Here is a 24,000-nt window from a genome sequence, read left to right on the forward strand (position 1 = left end):
TAACCCTGCTCAAAGCTCTGGCACGATAATACAAACTCTCATTCTTAAAACAAATGACAGGATTTGATTTTAAAAAGCAGTGTTCCTGGCACACAGAAAGCACCCATCCTTTGTTTTACCCGTGAACTCCTTTTGCTTAGGCTTTGTTTTCGAGAGGAGGAAAAAATGATTGAAAACTGCACTTCAAAACCTGTACCCTCTGTTAGCACTAAGCTGGGACAACCTAGAGCCAAGAGATCGAGTTTCCCCACTTCGCGCTATCCCCATCTTTTGTGTCCCTAGAGTCCGTAGGTACTCCCGGGAAGAGGGAGGAGGGGCAGGGCTGACAGTCAAGGAACCAATCCCGGCCGGGCTATGGGGTGTGGACACGGAGCCACGCCCTCCTCTCCCTGCCCGCTAAGTCCCGCCTCCCTCGCACCTGCGAGTGCCTGCGCTCCTAGGCTCCTAGGCAGGAGCCCGCCCCTCGGAGCCGGGTGGGAGGCGGGAAGGGGGCGGAGCAGGGGCGTGGCTTCACCTCTCGCGAGACCGCCTCCTGTTGCTGAGGCCGCCGTTCCGGCACTCTGAGTGGCCGGCGGCCGCGCAGCCGCCATGTTCGGTTGCTATGCTGCGGCCTAGGAGACGGGGTGTGCTTGGGGGAGGAGGAGGAGGAGACGGAGGAGGCGGTGGCGGCGAGGGAGGAGGAGGAAGGAGAGGAGGAGAAGAGGGAGGAGGGTGACCGAGCTTCTCCTTTGCACTCTCACACAGAGCCGCCTCGCTGGAGTCACCCGCCGCCTCACGCCGCGCGCTTTCCTGCTCCGCGGACGCGACATTGTTCTTTAGGACTCCTGGGACCTGTCAGAAACCGGGGCTCCGGGACTTGAAAGCGACGTGACTTCGGCCCGCGAGCCGCGTGTTGGGGGGACCGCGGCACTTTCGGGGCGCGTGCGAAGGGATTAGCTCATCTCCCCGCGAGGTGCGAGCGCGCGCCTCCCCGCGCACGCCGGCCCCGCCGCAGCCCCGCAGGATGACGGGGTGCTGGCGGCCCGCGGCCGTGGCGCGGCCGCTGTGGCGGCGTCTGTTCGCGGGGCGCTGAGGGGTGAGCACCCCGACGCCGACCACGCTCCTCTTTCCCCCGGCTGTGCGCCCGGGGCCTCCTGGGTTTTGTCTTTGCGTTTTCTTTCTTTTTTTTTTTTTTCTTTTTCTCCAGCCGAGAAGACGCGGCTGTGATAACGAAGGTAAGAGGGGCGCGTGGGGACGTTCTTCATTTGGCCTTCTTGGGTCCCCTTTGCAGTCGTGGGCTCGCATCTGAAGCTTGCGGAATCAGGTAGCCGGAGCTACCCGATCGACTCCCCCTTACTGGGTCCGGGTACTCGGATCTTTCTGGGGCTTATAGTTGAAATCTCTGCTAGGGATGAGTGCAAGGTATAAGGGATGGGATAGATGCGAGATGGAACGTTGCAGTGTTCCTGAACCCAAGGTAAGGCTGGTTTAGAATCTTCAGTATTCCATTTGTAGTATCCTTCTTTTTTCTAATTATTATTGTTACGTTAATTGACTCATATAAGCATTTTTCTTTCTTTTCTTCCTTCCTTCCTTCCTTTCTTTCTTTTTTTGCGTGCTGCATGAGCACAAGATCCCTCCCATTGAACTTGGAAGTCTCTTGTGACTATGCTTGTACCTACTTGTTTTTAGGAATCTGTAGTTGGGCCCCCAAAAGTTGAGATGTAGAACAGATCTGAACTTAGATTTTCATGATGTTTTGGAATCTTCGCTGCCTTCATAACGCTCAGATTCAAAGCGAGTCTGTAGTAAAGGACAGTCCAGTGTTTATGGCTTTTTGTAAACGTAAGCGCAGTGATCTTTGGCTTTCTGACTTTAAAATTGGTGCTTCTGTGGCAATGTTTGTTAATAGTTACTTACAGAAAAATGGAGCGTATGGATTGTTTTTTATGGACAGGAACTATTCTTACGAAACCTTAGTTACGTGAATTGTCCCAAGACAGAGACAATTCAGAGATTAAAGAGAAGCTGGATTTTTAAAAATTATTATTTTTTTTTTAAAAAGAAAGTTGAGATGTAGTTAAATGCACGTCTGGATGCATTTGCTGCGGTTTCTTCGAAAATGAACAGTTTACAATTTCACTGATAATGCACGTGGATGTTTCCCTGAAACTTAGACTAGAGACTATGTTTGGCCTTGCATCACAGAGTGACATCAGTGTGTGCAAGGACGATGTGTGGGGTTTTAAAAACTGCTTGTTCCAGGAGGACCTGTCATATCTGCTAGCTACTTTTGGAATGAGCAATTCGAGAAATATTGAGTGTGTGACCAGATCTTGGGTCCAGATGAAATAACACAGTTCATTGGTCAAATGTAAAACATGGCTGTGGAGGAAAAACAAAAACAAAAAGCCAATGTGTCTGACTTTTAAAGATAGTTGGACTAGAAAGGAGACTGGGGCAGTAAATGCCACAACGTTTTGAAAATCCTGGGTTTGTGAATATCATTGTGTCAGAGGGAAAACATGTTTTCCAAAAGGGGAGGGGGTTGCCTTAAACAATTATTCAGTGTGCTTAAGACTAAACTAGACTTCTTATTTAAATCTCGAATTTGAGGATCACAAATTCAGTGTTCTTTTAAAGAAAAAAAGTTAATTTGAGAAGAACAGCTTACTTATGAGTTAATTTAGAACCATTTTTATTTCCACTCATAATCTGAGATCGATCATCTTGTGGACACCATCTTTTTTTTTTTTTTTGCTGTTGTTGTCAGAATACATTTCTGCTCCAATTACCACAAAAGCTATTTTTGTGTCTCTTCAAATTTTCTATGGTACTTTTATCTTTGTTCTTATTTTGTGTTGACACCATTGTACATGGATGACCCCATAATATTGTGATCTTGTCTGATTTATAAGATCAACATAGTCTGTGTGTATGTGTGTGTGTGTGTACATGATAGTATTTTTTACTTACCTAATCTGCTTTAAACATATGCTAAAAAGACTTAAACACAAGGAAACATCACTGTTTTACAGTTTTTCTTAATATTGACTTGGTTAAAGTTTGTTAAGATAGAAAAATCACAGATTCCTCAAAAGTAGTAAGAGATGTGACTTATTTCAGCTTTCTGATATCTAACTTCTAGGTGATGGGGAAATTATGTTCTCTTGTTCTCTCCTCCTCCACTGTGTCCTAATTGAGTATCTTTAAAATATCCCTAGTAACATTGTTGCTTTAAATTTATGACACTAATTTCTAATTTAGGCTAGGCATAACACCAGCATCTATTGAACACATTTGCTAAAAATACTTTCTGGGTTGGATGTACTTAGAATGCAGCCTCAGGAAAATTCTCTTGAACTGTTCTACTGTGACCAGTATAGATGTTATTATTTTTTTTAATAAGAACTTTAATAAAAATTACAGAATCCTACGAATTAGTTTTTTTTCAGTTTAGGCTTAGGTGCCACCTTTTGATGTATAAAGTGAAACAGTAGTAAAATATGTGATAGCAATAGAAACTTCAGTTTTTAAGAAAACTTAATGTGAACTCTATTGACTTTATTGGTTTGTATACTTTGAAATGTTTTAATTTAATCCTTTGTACATAGAGTTGTAAATGACATACAGTTTGTATTGTTATTAATTTAGTACTTGTGGCTTTTTCTCAACTCTGAAAGGAAGATCCATTGCTACCTTTTTGAGTAAATTATGTTTAAGGAACAAAATAGGAAATTGGGAATTTAAAGAAGACTCTTATTGAGAGTACTTCTTTCCTTCCCTGAGAGTTAGGTTGTTTAAAAAGTAAGAAATCCCTTTTGTTGTTTTGTTTTTTAAGACAGGATTTTACTGTTGAAACAGCTCTGGCTGTCCTGGAACTCTCTTTTTAGACCAGACAGACCTCAAACTCAGAGATCTGCCTCTGCCTCCCAAGTGCTGGGACTAAAGGTGTGCACCAGCACTGCCTGGCAAAGAGCAAGAAATCTTAAAGAAAAAAAATGTAGGAGTCTTATTTGGTAGATGTTAAGGGCAAATGGTTTAAAGGTCTGTTTGAATTCTTCATATTAGGAATGTAAAATTGGTGAACTTGTTAGGAATGCAAGTTTATGTGACTTAATGTAGCTAAATATAAATTCTTGCTCATAAATGAAATTTGCTTATTGATAGAAATGTACTGGTTCACAACTGAGTTGAGTTTTGTTATTTTTCTGGGTTATTACATGTTACAAAGTTTTAAAATGATACAGTTCAGAGATGTTAAATTTGCTGGCTCAGTAGAAGTATTATGAAGCCTTAAAGATTGATTTAGCTGGGGCTGGAGAGATGGCTCAGAGGTTAAGAGCATTGCCTGCTCTTCCAAAGGTCCTGAGTTCAATTCCCAGCAACCACATGATGTCTCACAACCATCCGTAACGGGGTCTGGTGCCCTCTTCTGGCCAGCAGGCATACACACAGACAGAACACTGTATACATAATAAATAAATAAGTAAATAAAATTAAAAAAAAAAAAAAGATTGATTTAGCTTCCGGAAGTTGGGTTTTTGGGGGGTGGAGAGGGCAGTAAAATACTGCAGAGGAACATATTGTTGTATTTTCATAGAATGTTCAATCAGTGCAGATAGTGCAAAGAAGAAGTATATAACTATTCTTTCCTGGCATAGAACAGTTGTCTAGAAACTATGATTTATTTTATATTGAATGAGAACTCAGTATAGTCATATAAGATACAAGGGACACTTAATTATGTTCACAGTCATCTTTTATTTCATTATTCCCAAGTAGAAACATTGGAAGAGAGGTTACAAGTTTTTGAAGAAATTGGTAAGAACAGAATGGGCTGTCTTCAGAGGAAGGCATTCATTAGGGAGGCTCACTTACTTGTATCTTCTAATAGGCTGTTCTGTAGAGTAGTAGAAAGAGGAGGATCCTCAGGGAAGAATGTTAATATTTATTACCTGTTAAGTTCCAGGCAGTGTACATATAAAGAAGTATTTTACTTGATCATCAAGTATATTTTGTGAGGTGTATATAAGGTCAGTCTTGTGTCATCTACTCCCCTCCACGTGGAATTCAAACCATACCTGGCTCTAAGCTTATTCTTTAGAGCAATGCAGTCCAATTACATTTCTGTAGTGGTGGAAATAGTTTCCCCTCTTTCACAGATTTATTGAAGTATAATTGACAAATATGAGGGAACTATTTTTTCCCTACCCTGTTAGATATGGTAGCCATTAACTATGTATAGGTTATAGAGCACTTGTAAGTATGACTCTGTATATGTGAGAAACTGAGTTTGAACTTGGATTTAGTTTTAATTATTTTAAATTTCTCGCCAAGTGTGGTTGCTGGTTATGCACTCTTGAATAACCTAGAAAATCCAAGGTCTGGCATTTATTCTTCCCCAGGTTTAGTCATGACATCAAGGCTGCTTACTTAGTTCTTGAGCTTCAGCTTAGCCTATCGAGAAATGAAGGGATTACCACTGAAAGATTGTTTTCAAGACCCCACCTTGCTTTAAAGTTCAGTAACTTCTTATAATGTACAATGGTATTTAATATTCACAAACATTTCTGAAGGGATTCTCCCTCTCCAGTTTGTTCATCGTTCATAAAGGAATTTATTTTTGAGAAGAATATAAAGTACACAGAGGATAAGGGCTTATTTTCTGCACATACTCCCATACAAAGTTGTTTGGTGAAAGCATTGTGTGACCCAAAGCAGTACTTTATTTTTTTTTTATTTATTTCAGTGCAGATCCAAGGCAACGCTAGGTAAGTTCTCTGCCACTGAACATTACATGTTGGAATAAAAACTGAATCTTTAAAGATCCAATTAATTTTTTTAAGATTAGCAATTTTAAAAAATAGGTTGGCACTGGACTTATGAAGCCACAGGAAAGAAACAATCCTTGCCACCTTACCATGTAAGATATATAACTGTTCCTGCTACTTATCAAAGTAATTCTTAACCTGTTTGCTGGTCTTGAAGACTTCTCTTAATTTGATCTTGCTGACCCTGTTCCTTAGTCTTGCTTAAAACAACATTGTGTTTCCCTTCACCCTTATCACCTCAGTTTGTATGTTCTTGATTCTTCAGTCCATATGCCTGCTCTTAAGTCTTCTCAGAACTCATCTTTTTGTTAGAAGACTACTAGTCATAATGATCTAGATTTCAGATCTGGCAGTAAGTGCCTTTAAGCTTATATATGATTGTTTGGATAAAGCTTTGTATTAATTAAGAATAAAAAAGTTTGTATATGTGTGTGTTCACAGCTGTGTGCTAATCCATGCAGGCTCAGTTAGAGGCCAGAAGTCAACACTGGGATGTCTTCTTCAGTCCTTTCCCCCTTACTTTTACTTACTTTTTTAAAGACTGGGTTTCTCACTGGATTTGAATAGGAGTTTAGCAGTCTAAACTGGCTACCCAGTTAGCTTATTTTCACTGCTTAGTACTTGGGTTACTGGTGCATGCCACCATTTTTAGCCTTAGCTGTTGGGAATTCAAATTCAGCACCTTACCCACTGAGCCATCTCCCCAGACCCACTTCTTACTTTTTTTTTTTTTTTTTTTTGGTAAGCTTTTATCTAATGAGAACATTTAAAACAAGGGTTGTTTCTTTTGTATTGCTTCATGAGTTCATGCTAAGCCCTGTTTAGCAACTTTTTTTTAAAAGAAAGTTTTAATTTAAAAAATTATTAACATTTACCCCAGTCACTATCTGAATTGATATTTTTTGTTTCTTTCCAGGAAAGAACCCTCTCCACCATATGTGTGTGTTTAGTAAAGTTTTGTGATCAAGATACAATTTTGAAAAGAATATATTGGAAATATTGTATAGTGGAGGCCTTTCAATATAGGAAAAAGATTACAGACTTTGGAGTCAGACAATGAGTTTAAAATCTGTTGTTATAATTTGCCAAGCTGCATTCTACAATATAATTGGCAAATTATATAACCTTTAAGCCAGTTGATTTTTTTTCTGTTTGTTTGTTTTTGAGACAAGGCCTCATATTGTAACTCAGACCTGAAACTTCTTATGTAGTCCAGGCTAGCCTTGAGCAAAAGCAATCTTTTTGTCTCTGACTTCTGAGTGTGGTCTTGAATTGTAGTTGAGTACTAAGAATGAATATATGTATATATATTTGAAGCATCTAGGACTATGCTTTAAGTGGCAGTTGGCATAGCAAGTTTTTGTTTTATATTTTCGTATTTGTGAACATAACTCAAATGATAAACATTCAGATGGCTTACTGCAACTAAATCATTTGTCTAATGTTAAACATTTTATGTATGTCCTCAGTCTAAAACTAGAGGGCTAGGATAATGGTTCAGGGTTATCTCACATATCTCTGTAAAAGTAGACTGTAGATGTTCTTATTTTGGAAAAATAATTGTACCTTCTTTTAATTATTGCAGTTTTGAAAATTTGTCTTGTTGGGGAACGATGAAGCAAATGTTCCTTTATGTGTTGATCAAACATATGAACCTCTAATATAATGGGAGTGATGTTATGTATAAATGTAAATACAGTTTGATACTTTTCTTTGAGCTCCAGTTCTAGACTGATCATACCTGTCCACATACACAATTCAGAGTGACAGTGTGTTAAGATCTGGGGGAAATAGGATTGGCATTTGGATAAGGATGAAGTGGAGCTGATGAGGGTAGAACAGCATGTATGAAAGTCAGAAATGTGAAAGGGTATGTAGTGTGTTTAAGGAAACACAAGTGTATGCCCATCTCTGAGTGGGTGTGGTTTTTCTTCTTACGTGGGCTCGTTCTGATAGGAGAGGAGGCAAGGTCACATCACTTTCTTGTGCTTGGGCAAGTCAGTCATATCTGCCTGTAGAATGCAGCTTCCTGGTGACCATATTACAACCTTTAGGATGGTTTCTTTCGACTTTAAATCATCTTCTTGCGTGGTGGCGGGGGGGGGGGGGGAGAAAAAAAATCATCTCCTTGGTTTATCCCAGTGTGGTAAATGATTGCTTTATTTATTGATGTCAGACTGGGAAAAGTAAAGTTTTGAAAGTTCTAAATATTGGAACTTTTACTCTCTTCACCTTGGCATCCCTGACATGTCATAAAAAAATAAAATAAACATGAGGCTCTAAAGTCAGTATAAATTAAAAGTCAAGTCAAAAATCTTTTTTTCTTTTTGAGGCAGGTTCTTACTGTTTAGCTCAATCTGATCTCAAACTCTTGGTAGTCCTCCTGCCTCAGCCTTATGGAGTGCAGAGGTTATAGGTTTGAGCTGCTGTGCCTCGCTCAAAAATCTCCTACTCTCCCTTCTCCATTCTGTCTCCTTGGTACTTACTTTAGTCATTGTTTTCTTTGTGTGCGAATGTATAAATGTGATGAAATATCTTTTCATCTTCCTGCCTTGTAAATTGACATTAGCAATAGGTGGCTGTTACAGATATTTGGATAAGCAAATAAAATTAAGTATAAGTTTTAAAAGTATAGGTTCCTGATTTTAGAGTTAATGGTACAAAGCTTTAGAAGGGTGTCAGGGAGACAAGACTGCTGTTACAGTGGTGCAGGTGAGGTATTATGATAGGAGCTAGAGATGGGGAAATAAAGAATGAGAACACAGTTAGACATGGAGGAAGTCAGTGCTAAGATTTATCCTTTGGCAACTCTCCTTTGGGAAGGGAGGGCCAAATACTTTTGAGTATATTTAGTGAACCAGCTATTTTGCTGGCACCATGATTATCATGAGTTCACAATGAAAATTAACACTTAGAAGTAATTTCACACCTAATTAAAATTCTTAGGGTATATATAAAGAACTGAAAACCCTTCATTCTAAAATCACATTTTAACATTGAACTAGCTATATACTATCTGTGTATACAATATTAGCTGGACATTTTGTTAGTCTTGACTTAATAAAGTGGACTTAGTGATGTCCTTTCAGTTGTCCAGAGGTTCTTTGGCATTGGAACTGATACTTTTTCTCTTCTGCTGCATCTGTTTTGTTGTTTCTAGAGACAGGGTTTCATGTAGCTCAGGCTGATTTGAGCTCTCTCTGTATAGCCAAGGACAAACTTATGTCTGTACTTCCCAAATGTTGGGAGTGCAGCATGTGCCACCATGCCAGATTTATATGATGCTATGGATGGATTGTAGGGCTTTGTGTATGCTAGGTAAACACTCTACTGACCTAGTCATGTCTTCACATCAGTCCTCGTACACTGCACCTAATTGGATTCTGAAGTTTTGGTGAAGCTACCAAACTCTTAGCGGATGCGTTCTTATCATTAGTTCCACATTCTAATGAGTGCACCATTTGTAACCTAATCAGACTTTCTGAACTACTTGACAGCAAGTTGTGAACAAAATGCCTAAATATTCTAACTATAGTTACCAAAACATGAACAGTCTCCTACAAAACTGCCTGATCAGGAAATGAGCCTTCGAACAACACTAACTTCAGGTCCATAAATGCCAGTCACATTTTCCCTATAATCCTAATGGTATTTCTATTTCCTTTCTAGTCCAGGAGCCTATTTAGGATCATACATTGCATTTAATTGTCATGTCTCTTCACTCTCTTGCTTAAACATTTTTTTGGCCTTTATTTTGTATTTAGTATGTACTAGGACAATTATAAATAAGAGTGAAGACAACTTTTGGAAGTTGATCCTCTCTACCATGTGGGTTCTAAAGATTGTTAGGCTTGGTGGCAGGCATTTTTACCTGCTAAGTGGTCTTGATAGTCCCTCTTTACCCTTCTTGAGTTTAGAACAATCCTTCAGTCTTTAATCACCTTGACAGTTTCAAATAGTACAGTCCTTTTATTCTGTAACATGTCTCATTAGTCAAATGCTCCCAATGCCTGCTTACATGTACACTGAAGACATTGTTGGCAGGAGTGCCTACCACAGAAAGATGTGCTATTCTTAGTACACCAACCACTCAGAGACACAGTAGTGGCCCATCACTGGTAATGTTTGACCTTGAACACTGTAAGCTCATGCTTGCCTAGTGTCTCTACTATATACATCATGTGAAGTCATCATTTTCACCTTTTATTTTGTCTTTTTTTCCTCCCGGTTCTCATATGTTTGAGTTTTGACACAAACCTCAAAGTCTTGTGCTTTCTAGGCAGATGATTTATCATTGAGCTAAATCTCTAACCCCTCTTTTCTCTTGTGATGCTGAGGATCAAGCCTAGAGCCTTTATACACATTAAGCCCCACTGCTCTTAGGTAGAAAGACACCCCAGACTATACCAATACCTCTCGTCAGAGCTTAAATGTTATCACTTAGGTTTACCCTATCAGGGTAGGTATTTTCTCATTCATTGCTACAGATACATACTCATGGTTCTGTTCCTGTCTGGTGGTTTTTATTAGTTACTGTAATTTGAAATTTTATTTTACTGCTCAAACTGTCCCAGATTTTGTAGTGGAACCCTTTGAAGTTGACTTCTTTGTCTTCTGGATATGTCCCCATCATTGGTGTACTTCTTAGTAAATTCTAAATTCATATATTTTTCTTTCTTTTTTTTTTTAAAAAAAAGATTTATTTATTTATTTATTTATTTATTTATTTATTTATTTATTTATTTATTTATTATGTATACAATGTTCTGCCTGCATGTATGCCTGCAGGCCAGAAGAGGGCACCAGATCTCATTATAGATGGTTGTGATTCACCATGTGATTGCTGGGGATTGAATCAGGAACTCTGGAAGAGCAGCCAGTCTTCTTAACCTCAGACCCATCTCTCCAGCTCTCATCTTTTATTTTTCTGTTCCAGCTGTGGGATCATTCCTTTTTCCAAGGAATTCTGATTTCTTTCGGTAGAGGAGGTGTTTAAAAAACAAAACAGACACTTGATGTGTTTGTTTAAACCAGTAAACCAGTAGTTTAGCACTCCAGAATTCTCTCCAGCCTTTTCCCTTTCCATGTTTATGTTATATTTTGTTAGTATGGGGGGGCGTTAAACCCAAGGACTTAGGCATGCTAGGCAAGAACCACTGACCCATCTCCCATTCTGTATTTATGACTCTCTTCTCCAGGAGTAAAAAATTGGTTCTTACTGTGTTTTGGTGTGACTACTTATTTGCTCAGTCATCTTGTGTGTGCCACTCTTTCAACCCCAGACTAGTGTCTTTCCTGCTAGTTTCCCTTTCCTGCTACTTCTGAGGCTCATAGTTCATCAGGACATACTGTCAAAGTAGGGAAAAAACTTTCTATTTAATTATTTTTCTTTAATCATAACAAAAATTTGTAGAGACGTGTTATACCCAGTTGTCAAGGAGAATGATGGTAAAATTCAGAAAAACATGTTGTTGACAGAGGTTTCTGTCCCACCTGGTCCTGCAGTCGTTCAGTCCCAAGGAAATGCACAAAGGTTTACATTAATTATAAACTGGTTGGCCGGGCGGTGGTGGCGCACACCTTTAATCCCAGCACTTGGGAGGCAGAGGCAGGCGGATCTCTGTGAGTTCGAGACCAGCCTGGTCTACAGAGCTAGTTCCAGGACAGGCTCCAAAACCACAGAGAAACCCTGTCTCGAAAAACCAAAAAAAAAAAAAAAATTATAAACTGGTTGGCCTAGTAGCTCAGGCTTCTTATTAACTCTTTCTTATATCTTACATTAACCCATAATTCTTGTCTGTGTTAGCCATGTGGCTTGGTACTTTTATCAGTGGGGTATTCTCATCTTGCTTCCTCTGTGGCTGGGTGATGAATATAAAGGGTGGACAGCTCCGAAAAATAACACCCAAAACTGACCTCTGACCTCTACATTAATGTGCGTACATCTGCACATCCTCTTGTGTACCAGGACATACATACTCCTCCCTAACAGACACATCAACAAACATATAAATTAATACATTTTAAAGACATGTGCCTTTTGGTCTATAAGTATAAATAGCAAGACAGAATTTTCAGATTCATATTTGTTGCTACTGAAGCATCTTTGTACTCCTATGCTGCAATACCCTGGCTATCTGCCTAAGTGTAATTTGGAAGCTAATGGGTTAAAGTTGCTTAGGCTTTATAGCTCATTGATGAAAATTTTTGTCCATTTATTCATAAAGAAGGTGATCCTTGTGGTCCTAATCATGATCATTGACAGATTAAGTGTCCTTAGATGGGAAGAAGAGAACTGAATGAATATAAAAATATCTGTTTATAAGGTAAAAGGTAAAGTAGAGAATTTTGGGAAAGTATCAAATGCTGCTAAGTTAAAGATTAAGCAGGAAGTGCTGTGATTTTGACTATTGGAAAGTTATTGGTGACCTAAACTAATTGGTTTTCAAGTGTATTTTGGCAAGCCAACTGTTTGAAATATAGATTATTAAGTTCTTTGGGTTTCATCTCAGACTTTATAGATTTTTCAGAATAGGTGGGAATGTGGAGGTTGTACCATAGCAGAGGAAATCTTCAGAGATACTGCTAAAGTTATTCTGCTTTATCCTTATTTGAGGCCTCTATTGCTCTAGCAGAAGAGTCATAGAGCAGGGCTTTGTTAAGAAACACAATTGAGGAAAGTAGGCATCATAAATATAAATCAGACAGTCTTCAAGAATTTTGAGAAGGACTGTTTGGATCAGAAGATTAAGAGACAGCACCGAGAAAAGAATCAGTTTTTAAGGTTGTAGATGTCTTAATATTTGTTAGTCTCAAGGGAAAGAAGGCAGATGCAGAACCATACAACAATATCTACTACCAGAAACTGCTCTTGGGTTAATTTGGGTAGATAGGTCTCTGGTGTTATGGGAATTTTGATCTTACTGTGACACTCTGAAACTATTAAATAAAGTTTACTGTAAATCAGGGAGCAGAGCCTAGCGACTAGCTGACCTTGCTTTTGACTGGAGACCTAGTAAGAAATGTTCTCTTCACCAAAAAGTGCTAAACTCAAGTCCCCATCCTTTCCTTTCTGTGCCTCTTCTCTATCCAAATTGCTGGCTTCTCTATGGTCTATTTGGAGGTCTAGTCTCTAGCCCTGCCCCCTGATTCAAGGTAAACTTTATTTAAAAGTTTCAGGTATCACAGGATGATCAAATTTCCTGCAACAATCTGGGATGGTTCCCTGCTCCCATTTCAGATGATTGTCATCTTAGTGAGTCTTTAGAGTAATACAAACATAATTTGTTAACTTCCCTTTTCTTCTTCTCTTATTTTTGTATTTTGTATTTTGGGACAGTCACAGTTTCTAACTATCAATATATATCATTTGAACCCTCTGACTTCTCAGTTTATTTTATTCATTATTTTTAGACAGATGTTTTATTTCTCAGGCTGGCCTGGAATTTTCTATATAGTCTAGCCTAACCCATGACTGCAATTGTCCTGCCTCATCTCCCTGTAACTAAGTTCTGGGATTATAGGCATGCCTTGCTTGATTATTTTCAGAATCTCGTTTCCTTTATTGAATCAGTAATGTGGCTACTTGGTTCAGATTTCAAAATAATATAAAAAGGTCTATGTAGAGAAGTTTGAACACCTTTGCTGCCTTCTGTACTCTTTATAGGTAGCCTCCTTTCCTTTTTGAACAGTATTAATACAATTAAAAAAAGGATAGGTTATTGTTTATTTGTTTGTGCATGTAGAAACTAGCTTACCATACTGATGATGTTTTGTATTATATTTTTTTCTGCACAAAATACACCTTGAAGATTATGACTTTAATGTAGGAAGGAGGCTGCTAGTTTGTTCCCTGCCACTTAGTCCCGAAATAATCACACAGAAACTGTATTAATTAAATCCCTGCTTGGCCCATTAGCTCTAGCTTCTTATTGGCTAACTCTTACATATTAATTTAACCCATTTCTATTAATCTGTGTATTGCCACGTGGCTGTGACTTATTGGCTAAAGTTCCTAGTGTCTGTCTCCAGCAGCTCCGAGGTTTTTCTCTGACTCTGCCCTTCTTTCTCCCAGCATTCACTCTAGTTTTTCTTCCTAGTTCTGTTCTGCCCTTGCCGTAGGCTCAAAGCGGTTCTTTATTCATTAACCACTAAAAGCAACACACAGACACAAGGACTTCCCACCCCACTTTAATGTGCAGAGACTTCCTTTCTCTGTCCTTTCCAACAGAGTGGCATTCTTTATTGTGTAAATATAAAATGAAGGTAACTAATTCTGATTAGTAAAACTTTTCAGGATTTTGGTTCTTTAACTTGAGTAACTGATTATTTTTATCCCCCTTTCTATATGAACTAGTGTTCCCATAAACATTCTGCACTAATGATGTAACTATATCTTTCTATACCTCAAATCCTCTAATGCTCACTTAAACTAGCCTTTCAGACTTTGTGGCCCAGCCAAAGGCTTCTTCCACATTTCCATAGCCACAGTGAAAATTGGGTGTGCATGTAGAGGTTAGAGGACAACTTGGTGTTGAGTTGATTCCCTTCTTCACAATGTGGATCCTGGGGTTGAATTTAGGTGCTCAAGCTTGGTGGTAAGTGCCTCTATCTACTCAGCTATCTCATCAGCCCAGCTTGTAAGCGCATCTTTTATTTGTTTGTTTTCAATATATATAACATATTTCTCCTTACACTTTTTTGAGTTTTCATCAGTATATTCTGTCCAAGTTATGTAGTCATGAGTTGAGCATAGTGTGGTGACAGACTGTGATTGGTGAGGCAAGTCTGATTACCTATTTTTTTATTATCTGTGTGAATTGTAAGAAAGAAGGCTTTAATAAGTTTTTAAACACCCCCCCCCCCTTTTCTTTGGAGATGGGATTTCTCTGTGTAGCCCAGCTGTCCTGGAACTATCTCTGTAGACTAGGCTTCTTCTACCTCTTGAGTGCTGGGATTAAAAGTGTGCACCCACCATCATCTGGCAAAATAACTTTAACTTCTAAATTTTCTTTGTTTTGTTGCAGCACTGGGGATTGAACTCAGGACCTTGCCTTTGCTAGGCAGGTGTTTTAGAACTAAACTACTTTCTTAGCCTCTTTAATTCTTGAAAAAAAAATCAAAAGAGGAATAATATTTGATGACTTGTGAAAATTAGATGAATTCCAAACTTAAATATCAGTAAAATTTTATGGAACACAACCAAGCTGATTTGTTTTTGTTATTTGTAGCTGATTTTATATTATAATGTTGTTCCAATAGAGATCACCTTACCTTTAAAACCTCAGTTTTTAAAAATTTAAGATCATTTTAAAAATGATCTTAACCACTGAGCCATCTCTCCAGCCCCTTCCTTGCAAGAATGTTTTATCAGTTCTGGTCACGAATATGCTTAATGGTTACTAGGATTGTTTTATCACCTTTGCTGTGGTCGTATTACCAATTATGTGGTTAGATTTATTTACTTAGTCAATTTTAGATAGGTTAGAATTTTAAACAATTAGGAGTTAGAAATTATTTAATTTTAGAACTAGAAGGCTATGCAGAGATCTTGTAGTCTTGCAGTTAGTTCTTGTAGTCCTGTACTGTCCAGTGGATAAACATTAACCAGAAGTGACAACTTTAATTTAAAAACATTTGAAGCTGAAGGTAATTGTTTCCGTTCTGGAGCCCTTCCTCAGTACTCATTAAAGCTAATTCTTAAGCCATATGAGCCACATTTTTAAGTGTTTAGTCATATATGGCATGGTTACTATAGAGGACAATAAGATTACAGATCACAAAACATTCTATTCCTTTAACAGAGGAGGAAATCATAGTTCAGAAAAATGGGAATGGTTGCCTCTAGGAAGCTGTGGGTGTTAAAATTTAGGGTATTATTTCAGTGGCTTTCCAAGCAGTCCAAGTGTTGGTGTTGTTACTAAAAAGTAGTGACCTTTACCTTTGCTTTGAAAACCTCTTCTTACATAGTAACTTCAGAATATTCATTTCCAGAGTTAATAATTAATGTAATGAAAACCCTGTTTTTGTTGCCTTGCTCATTCATTTGCATCTATTCATTTTTGTATCAAAAAACATTTTTCTGTTGTACAGTGACTTAGGAAGTCAATTTAGAAATTTTTTGTTCTTTTTATTGTTGTTTTTCTTTTGAGAGGTCAAGTGGGGGAAAAGCTAAGTTATATAAAACAGCAAAACTCTATTCCTCTTCCTCTCCCCAACACATAGGAACAGTGAGTTCTTAGCCTGGATCTTAGGGTTTTTTTGTTTTGTTTTTGTTTTTTTTTTTTTTTTTGAGACAGGTTCTCACTGTGAAGCCCTGGCTGAGCTACAGCATTCTAGGCTAACCTTGAACTCGGAAGTCTACCTGCTTCTGCGCTCCAAGTGCTAGAATTAAAGTTGTGTGCTACCACATTTAGACTAACCTCTTAGTATGTGACTTCATTCTTAGTTTTCTAATATTGTTGAGGTAGATTATATAATGGATCAAACTGAAGTTTTGGAAACCAGTGCTGTCTCTTTTTCAATTGATTGATACTCTTCCATGGTGACAGAAAAACATAGTAAGAATTATTTTAGTTTGAAGAAGAGAAGTCTTTAAGATATGGTAGGAAAGGTGTCTTTGTGACTAAGTAGCTCTGTTTTCAAGTGCTTTCTCCTAATTTTGTTTGTATAATCTTGGGCTAGTCACCTAATCTTTCTAGCCATCATGCAAAGTATATGCTTGAGAGCTGTGCACAAGTTAACACACACATTCGCTCTCACACACAGGCAAAACAACAATAACAACAGAAAAAAAACCTCTCAGTGTTTTAACTAAGTTTATAGTTTTTGTTTTCTTTTTCACATTTGTGTGTGCAATTACTTTTTAAAAGAGCTCTCAGGAGAGCCGTGGTCTGGAGCAAACCGCTACAGCCAAGGGGATGTTCTTTCTGAGACTTGCTGCCAGCCTAATGAACGCTAGCACGAATAACACTTTAGACCACTGTGAGGTCCATAGTGGGTTGCAGGCCTTGGTAGCATAGTATGCATAGGGATTCCTAAGTAACCCTCAGGCCACATGAACCTACATATCCATATGATATCTGGATGACATCTGTACCTTCATTCATAGCTACACTTGGACAGGTGTGTCTGTGGGCCGCAAGTTAGACATCTTTGCATCTTCAAAGAGATTGAAACAGTGGACTATCACTGTTTTAAGAATGAAGTGATGGGAGGGGAGAGGCAGGGAAGGGAGCAGAGAAAAATGTAGAGCTCAATAAAAATCAATAAAAAATTGATAAATTAAAACAAAAAGAATGACGTGATTGACATGAACTATTCTAGTTTTTATTGGTACCTAATAAGCTTTGCCAACACTTAGTGACATGAAGCAATCATCATTTTATTATTTATAGGTTCTATGTGTGAGAAATTCTAATGTAACAGGGCCTAGGAGTGATTTCTGTTTTCTACAATACAATATATGCTTACTGGGCTGAGAATGTCTGGGAGTCAGAATGTTTGAGGGCTGGAGAATCCTTTTCCAGACATCCTTCCTTGCTCATATGTCGAATGACTCAAGCATAGGCTCAGCCAAGGCTGTAGATTGGAGCCCTTATTTATAAACACCCCGTTGTGACTGAGGAGGGGGACATTCTAGCTGAGTTTCAAGAGACGTGTTCTGAGAGTGAGTATTCTAAGAAAATCAGATAGAAGATAAAATTGCTGATGGTCCTAAAATTCATAAGGCATTTTTTTCAATATTAGCAATTAAACATCCTTCTACATACTAGGCAAGCTTTATCCTTAACCCCTCCAAATTGTTTTATAAAGTACTTCCTACTGCCTTAGTTAATATATGAGCTATAGTAGATGCCATGCTTTGAATAATTCCTGGACCACAGAATGCTTAATTGATTAAACAAATTAATCTTTTGGGTCTCATAGATTGATTTCAGCCTCAAATGTCTAGCATGTTAGATTTTATATTTTCTAGCAATGTAACATTGCCAGAGTTATGCCTCCTCTGTTACCCTCTTTCTTCATCTTTAGAAATAAAGTTAATATCTCTATATGTACCATTTATAAAAATAGGTTGACAGTATATGCATATCCATGATATTGTATATTTTCCACCTCTGGTTTTAAAGCTCAGTAGATGTAAGTAGAAGAAACTACTTGTGTTAAAGACTCGTATTTGATCTTAATTTAAATGTTTATTTATTTATTCGAGACAGTCTGTCATGTAGCTCAGGCTGGCCTTCAGCTGGCTTTGTAGTTCTAGATGACCCAGCATTTCTGATTCTCCTTCCTCTACCTTCAGACTATCATGCCCAGCTCATAGTTTAGGTGCTGAAGTTTTAAAGGTAGCATGCTGCCCCCTAGGGACAGTGTACTATTCAGTCAATTTCTGTTCTTTTGCCTGCAGCATAAACTTGTATTTGGAATTAGTGTGAGATGTTAAGCAACATTACATTTTATTTTGATTGCTTTGATTTTCTTTCCCTCACTTTCTTTTTAAAGAGAAGTAAAACTATGTTTCCATGTTTCTTAAATTGAGCTGGCCAAGTCGGTTGCTCTGAGCAGATTAGTTGGAGACCAAATCCTATATTCTCATCTAATTCCTCTGACTCTTGGCTTCAGCCTTGTCTGGTACTGCAGCAGCAGCAGTAGTGGTAGTGGCAGGCAGCCACAGGAACAGCAGCTATAAATGCAGATGGATCATCCAAGAAGGGCTTGACCTTTTCAGCAACTGGGAAGATGTATTCAGTCTTGACAGACAAAGTCAGGACCTGCTAGCACCCATTGATAATGGAGTGTGGTACTGAGGACACAGTCAGGTAACCTATCTGCAGACAAGTACTGGCAACATTTTGGACATCTTCTAGAAAGCAAGAGTGCAGAGTTTGTTTTCTGATGTCAAGCACTTCAGGGTATAAATGTTGCCATTGCCAAAAACTGGTTGGATGATCAGCCCGAAGGAAAAGGGGGAGATCTGTTCAGCTTGTTCATGAATATGACTTCACTAGCTCCTACTTTGTCTCCAGTGTTTTTCAGCTGTACATCATGCAGAATTTCAATAGTGATTTTAGTGGTGATACCTAAAGCCTGGAAGGGAAGAAAGAGGTGTTCTCAGGTCCCAGACTAGTGTTCTGGGTTGGTACAGTTCCCTTACACAGTTAATGGCACCAGCATGGGTGGCAACCCTTCACCTTATTGGCCAGCAGCATATTCCTAATCTCAGTGATGTCCTCAAAGCCCACATTCTCCCATATATGAGGCAACAGTTTCTTCAGAGCTGGCTTGTTTTCCAAATGCCCCTGAATGGCCTTGTGAATCATAGTGTTCTTGCTCATTAGCACCACAGCCTTCCCTCACAGAGACATGTGGATCTGCTGCCCAAATGAAGCATTTTAGGTAATCATCCAAAAATTGAATGATTTTAAAAGTGGATTTCCAGTCCACCATCTCTTCCCTGGGCATCACAGTGGTGCATCAGGGATTGCCACATAGGGATGTCACCTTAAAGAGGACACCTGTTGAGTGCCCTCCCTCCCTTTTTAAAATTACTCTTCTACTGGAATGTTCTTGAGTAAATCTAGAGTTCCCTGCTCTCCAAATTAACTTGGTGGTTTTATATTTTTATTAACGTTCTTTTTGAAATTTTGCTAGTTTGGAAATTTCTTTTTTTTTTTTTAAAGAGTAAGAACTCCAACTAAGTATTCATTTAGAATAAAAGATTAGGTCATAAATAATGATAGCTAAATTCTATTAAAAATATTGTAGGGCTGGAGAGATGGCTCAGCCGTTAAAGGCTAGGCTCACAACCAAAAATATAAAAAATATTGTAACACTTTTAACTACAAAAACTTAGATCATTTCTTCATATTGTTGACATTTAAAAAGTTATTCTTAATTGTGCCAAAATACACGTAGTATTTACTGTCTAAATCATTTTTAAGGGCACAGTTTTGTGATAGCATGTGCTTGTTTTGTTGTGGAATCATCACTACCTCCCTGTAGTAATAGGAGCGGCGGGGCTGCGTCCCCAGCACCCCGCTGCCCGCACGGCTAGCTTTATACCCGAATTAATTACTCGGACACTGTATTCATTTAATCACTGCTTGGCCATTTCTATCTAGCCTCTTCTAGGCTAACTCTCGCACCTGGACTAGCCCATCTCTAATAATCTGCTGTAGCCCATAAGATGGCTTACCAGGGAGATTCTAGCCTACGTCCATCCTGGGTCGGAGCTTCATCGCATGTGCCTCAGAGAGCAGAGCTCTCGCCTCTGCCCGCAAGAGTGGAGCATCGTGTCTCTCTGAGGCGTCTGCCCCCCAAGAGGAGAGCTGTCGAGTCTCTCTCTGAGGTGTCTTACCTCACTTCCTCTTCCGCCCAGCATTCTGCTCTGTTTACTCCTCCCACCTTATGTTTTAACCTATCAGGGCAAGCAGCTTCTTTATTTAATTAACCAATGACCTTCCTCCATCACCTCCCATCTCATTTTTTTTTTATTTTTAAAGACATAGCAGGTAATTTCTATTCCTCTTTCTGTTTTTTATTGTAGTACTTTATATAAATCAGTTCTCAACATGTGGTTATGACCCCTTTGGTAATCATATATCAGATATCCTGCATATTAGATATTTACAATTCATAACAGCAGCAAAATTACAGTTATGAAGTAGCAACAAAATTATTTTATGATTGGGGGTCACCACAACATGAGGAACTGTATTAAAGGGTTGCAGCTTCAGGAAGGTTGAGAACACTGATGGAAGTGGAAATGTACAATATTTATCATTTTTGGTGGGTGTGTTTTACTCAGTATAACGTTTCAAGGTTACTCTAAATTGTAGCTTGTGGCAGCATTTCCTTTCATTATGTAGATATATACCATGTTTTACTTACCCTTTTAGTAAACCCTTAGGTTGCTTCTTCTACCTTCTACCTTGATTGTTGTATAGTGCTACTATTAACATTGCTATCTAAATATCTCTTTAGGAGCTTTCAATTCTGTTAATATGTTTATTTTTCATTGTTTTTTTTTTTTGTTTGTTTGTTTGGTGGTAGTTGTTTTTCAATGCCGAAGCTCAATATTTGGGTACTTACTCTTGATAGGTAGGTAGTCTACCACTGAGCTACATACCTAGACCCCTGCCTCCTTTTTAAGTAGTAGCTTTCTGAATATGAATGAAGGAAGATCTTGTCATGATTGCAATTTGCATCTACCCAATGATTAGTCATAAGGAACGTATTTTTAATGTGCTTATTGTCTACCTGTATACCTTTGAGAAATGTCCATTTGAATGTAGCTGTATATTTTAAATTAGACTTGCTTGTTTTTTGATGTGTCAGGGTTTGAAACCAGGATCTCCTGCATGCTAAATATATTATCGGTGAACTACCCTTCCAGCCCTTCCTCCTTTAGTAGACATTCTTTATATGTTCTGCACATCAGACCTATAGGAGATATGATTTACTAATATTTTCTTAAAGTATGCTCTTTAAAAATGATTTTCTTGATATTGTTCTTTGATATACAAAAGGTTTGAATTTTGGTGAAATTCATTTTTTTCTATTTTTTTTTGTCTGTCATTTTGGCGCCATATCTAAGAAATTATTTCTCAGTCCACTGCCATGAAGCTTTCCCTATGTTTTCATTTCTTTTTTTCTTAAAGATTTAATTTTATTTTATGTACATTGGTGTTTTGTCTGACTTCATGTCTGTTTGAGGCTGTTAGACCCCCTAGAACTGTAGTTACAGACAGTTGTGAACTGCCATGCGGGTACTGGGAATTCCCAGGTCCTCTGGAAGAGCTGCCATTGCTCTTAACCACCAAGCCATCTCTCCAGTCCACTGTGTTTTCTTTTGAAGAGTTTTATAGTTTTAGGTCTCATATTTAGGTCTGTTTAATTTTTGTTTATGGTTTAGGGATGAATCTTTTTAAACAAGTGAATATTCAGGTTTTTCAGAACCATTTGTTGGAAAGATATATTTTCTTTTCTTTCTATTTTTTTTTTTTTTTTTGGGTTTTTCGAGACAGGGTTTCTCTGTGGCTTTGGAGCCTGTCCTGGAACTAGCTCTGTAGACCAGGCTGGTCTCGAACTCACAGAGATCCGCCTGCCTCTGCCTCCCGAGTGCTGGGATTAAAGGCGTGCGCCACCACCGCCCGGCTTCTTTCTATTTTTTCAAAGCAAGGTTTCTCTGTAGCTTTGGAGCCTGTCCTGGAGCTAGCTCTTGTAGACCAGGCTGGCCTCGAACTCAACAGAGATCTACCTGCCTCTGCCTCCCAAGTGCTGGGATTAAAGGTATGCACCACCACCTTTAATATATATTCTTTATACCTTGTCACCTGCATAGTTTTGTTTCTGCTAAGGCCATGTGCTAGAAGCTTAGTCCTCTATGTATTGTTGGGAGATATTTGGACCTTGAAGAGGTAAAGTCTGGTGGGAAGTAATTAGTTCATTGGGGCATCATGTTCATGAATGGACTAATATCTTTTTGGGTTAGTTCTCTCAAGACTTAGGTCTTCTAGGAGTGAGTTAAACTTTTCAAGACTGAATTAGTTAAAATAAGAGAGGGTTACTCTAAAGTAGGCCAGGCTTCCTTCTGTATCTCTTTCGAATGAATGTTTTCTCTTTGCTACCTTTCCACGTCACCATATGGTGACATAATATGAGGCCCGACAGAAAATAAATATATGCTGACACATGCTCTAGAACTTCAGAATTGTGAGCCAAAGTATTATAGAACACTATCCCCTGAGCCTAATAGCTGTCATTGTTATCAGAGCAGCTGTGACTGCTTAGAAGGGACCACTGAGACTGGGTGTGCTGACTGTTAACATGTCCTCAGAATAGTGGTGAGGAGAGTCTTTGAATCCTCACTTGATGCTAGCCTTCTGCCCAGTGGTGTGAAATTCTACCCTAGTTGATGGCCTTGTGGTCTCAGAAGGGGTAGAGTCTGTAGAGGATAGAAGGTTAGCTAAAAGGAGAAACTTGACCTGTGCAGCTGGGGAAGTTACCATCCATGCCAGGGTGAGACATTTCAGTGGTGCCACTGCTTTGGAGTCACTCACACTCCTGTAGGTAATTTGCCACCCACACTTTGTAAATAAGTGTGAACTCATTGGTTCTCCTAGTTGGGCTTTGGTAGAATTGTCATTTGGTTTGTCTTAGGATGTCTATAAAGAAAAGGAAGAAGTTTATGTCTTCTGCAAAGCCAAGTAAACTGCTTGACAAAGTATCCAAACATAAGCAGGGCAGTAGTGGTGCATACCTTTAATCCAAGTACTCAGGAGGCAGAAGCAGGTAGATTTCTGTGAGTTTGAGCCCAGCCTGGTCTCAAAAACTAATAAACAAACAAACAAAAAAGTATCCAAGTGTAATTTAGCAACACAAATAGACTGATACCTTTTCCTTATAGATAATGTGGGATTTATTTTGACCTTTATTCCTAAATCTTCATTCATGTACTGTTTAGGCTGTGATAGCCTTATAATAACTTTTGAAGTAAGAAAGTATACTTATTTTGTTCTTTTTCAAAATTTCTTAGTTCTTCAGAGTACCTTGAAGATTCTGTATAAATTTGGGATGGAAATTATTTTGTTTTTGTAAAATTTGTCATTGGGACCTTAATTGTGAAGGTTATATCAAGTCATTCATAGATCACTTTGGGTGGGTTTTTGAGTGCTGCTATGAACAATTGTTAAAACTAATGTTAACAATTCAGTACTCTTTTCTAATTCATTTGTGCCTTCATTTCTTATTTCTTGGTATTTTGTACTTTTCTTGTATAGTTTTGCAGTTTTCTTCTTGGTTAAATTTATTCCTATATACTCTTTTTGACACTTTTATAAACTGAATTGTTAATTTCCTTTTGGCATCATACATTGTTAATACTTAACAACCCAGCTGATTTTATTGAGTTAAGTTTGTATCCTGCACCTTGCTAAATTTGTCTTTTTTGTGTGTGAATTGTTAGGCTTTTCTCTACGTAAGCTCATATTTTCTGCAAATGGAGATAGTTTTACCTTTTCCTCTCATATTTTTCTTGTATCTTTGACTTTATACCTATGTGAAACTACTGTCAATATGATGCTAATGGTGAGATTTTCATTTATGCCATTGTTTATATTGAATATAGAATATAATATATCATTTTATTCTTTTTTTTTTTTTTTGGTTTTTCGAGACAGGGTTT

The 24,000-nt window shown here is 38.4% G+C and overlaps 1 protein-coding gene and 1 pseudogene across 2 annotated transcripts in view; one reads left to right on the forward strand and one right to left on the reverse strand.

Annotated features, from left to right (window-relative positions):
- The first annotated feature begins 1,088 nt into the window (after nt 1–1,088).
- Nucleotides 1,089–24,000, forward strand: part of Ptpn4 (protein tyrosine phosphatase, non-receptor type 4) — a 184,202-nt gene continuing 161,290 nt past the window's right edge. The window contains exon 1 of one of the 2 annotated variants that reach the window (XM_005348266.3): nt 1,089–1,214. The gene's annotated coding sequence lies outside the window, so the exon portion shown is untranslated. The remainder of the gene's footprint in view (nt 1,215–24,000) is intronic. The other variant, XM_026779657.1, reaches the window with a different exon arrangement.
- On the reverse strand, nt 1,729–19,277 carry LOC101979079 (annotated as a pseudogene).

This window comes from Microtus ochrogaster, chromosome 6 (genome assembly GCF_000317375.1).
Source record: "Microtus ochrogaster isolate Prairie Vole_2 chromosome 6, MicOch1.0, whole genome shotgun sequence".
Classification (NCBI taxonomy): Eukaryota; Metazoa; Chordata; class Mammalia; order Rodentia; family Cricetidae; genus Microtus; species Microtus ochrogaster.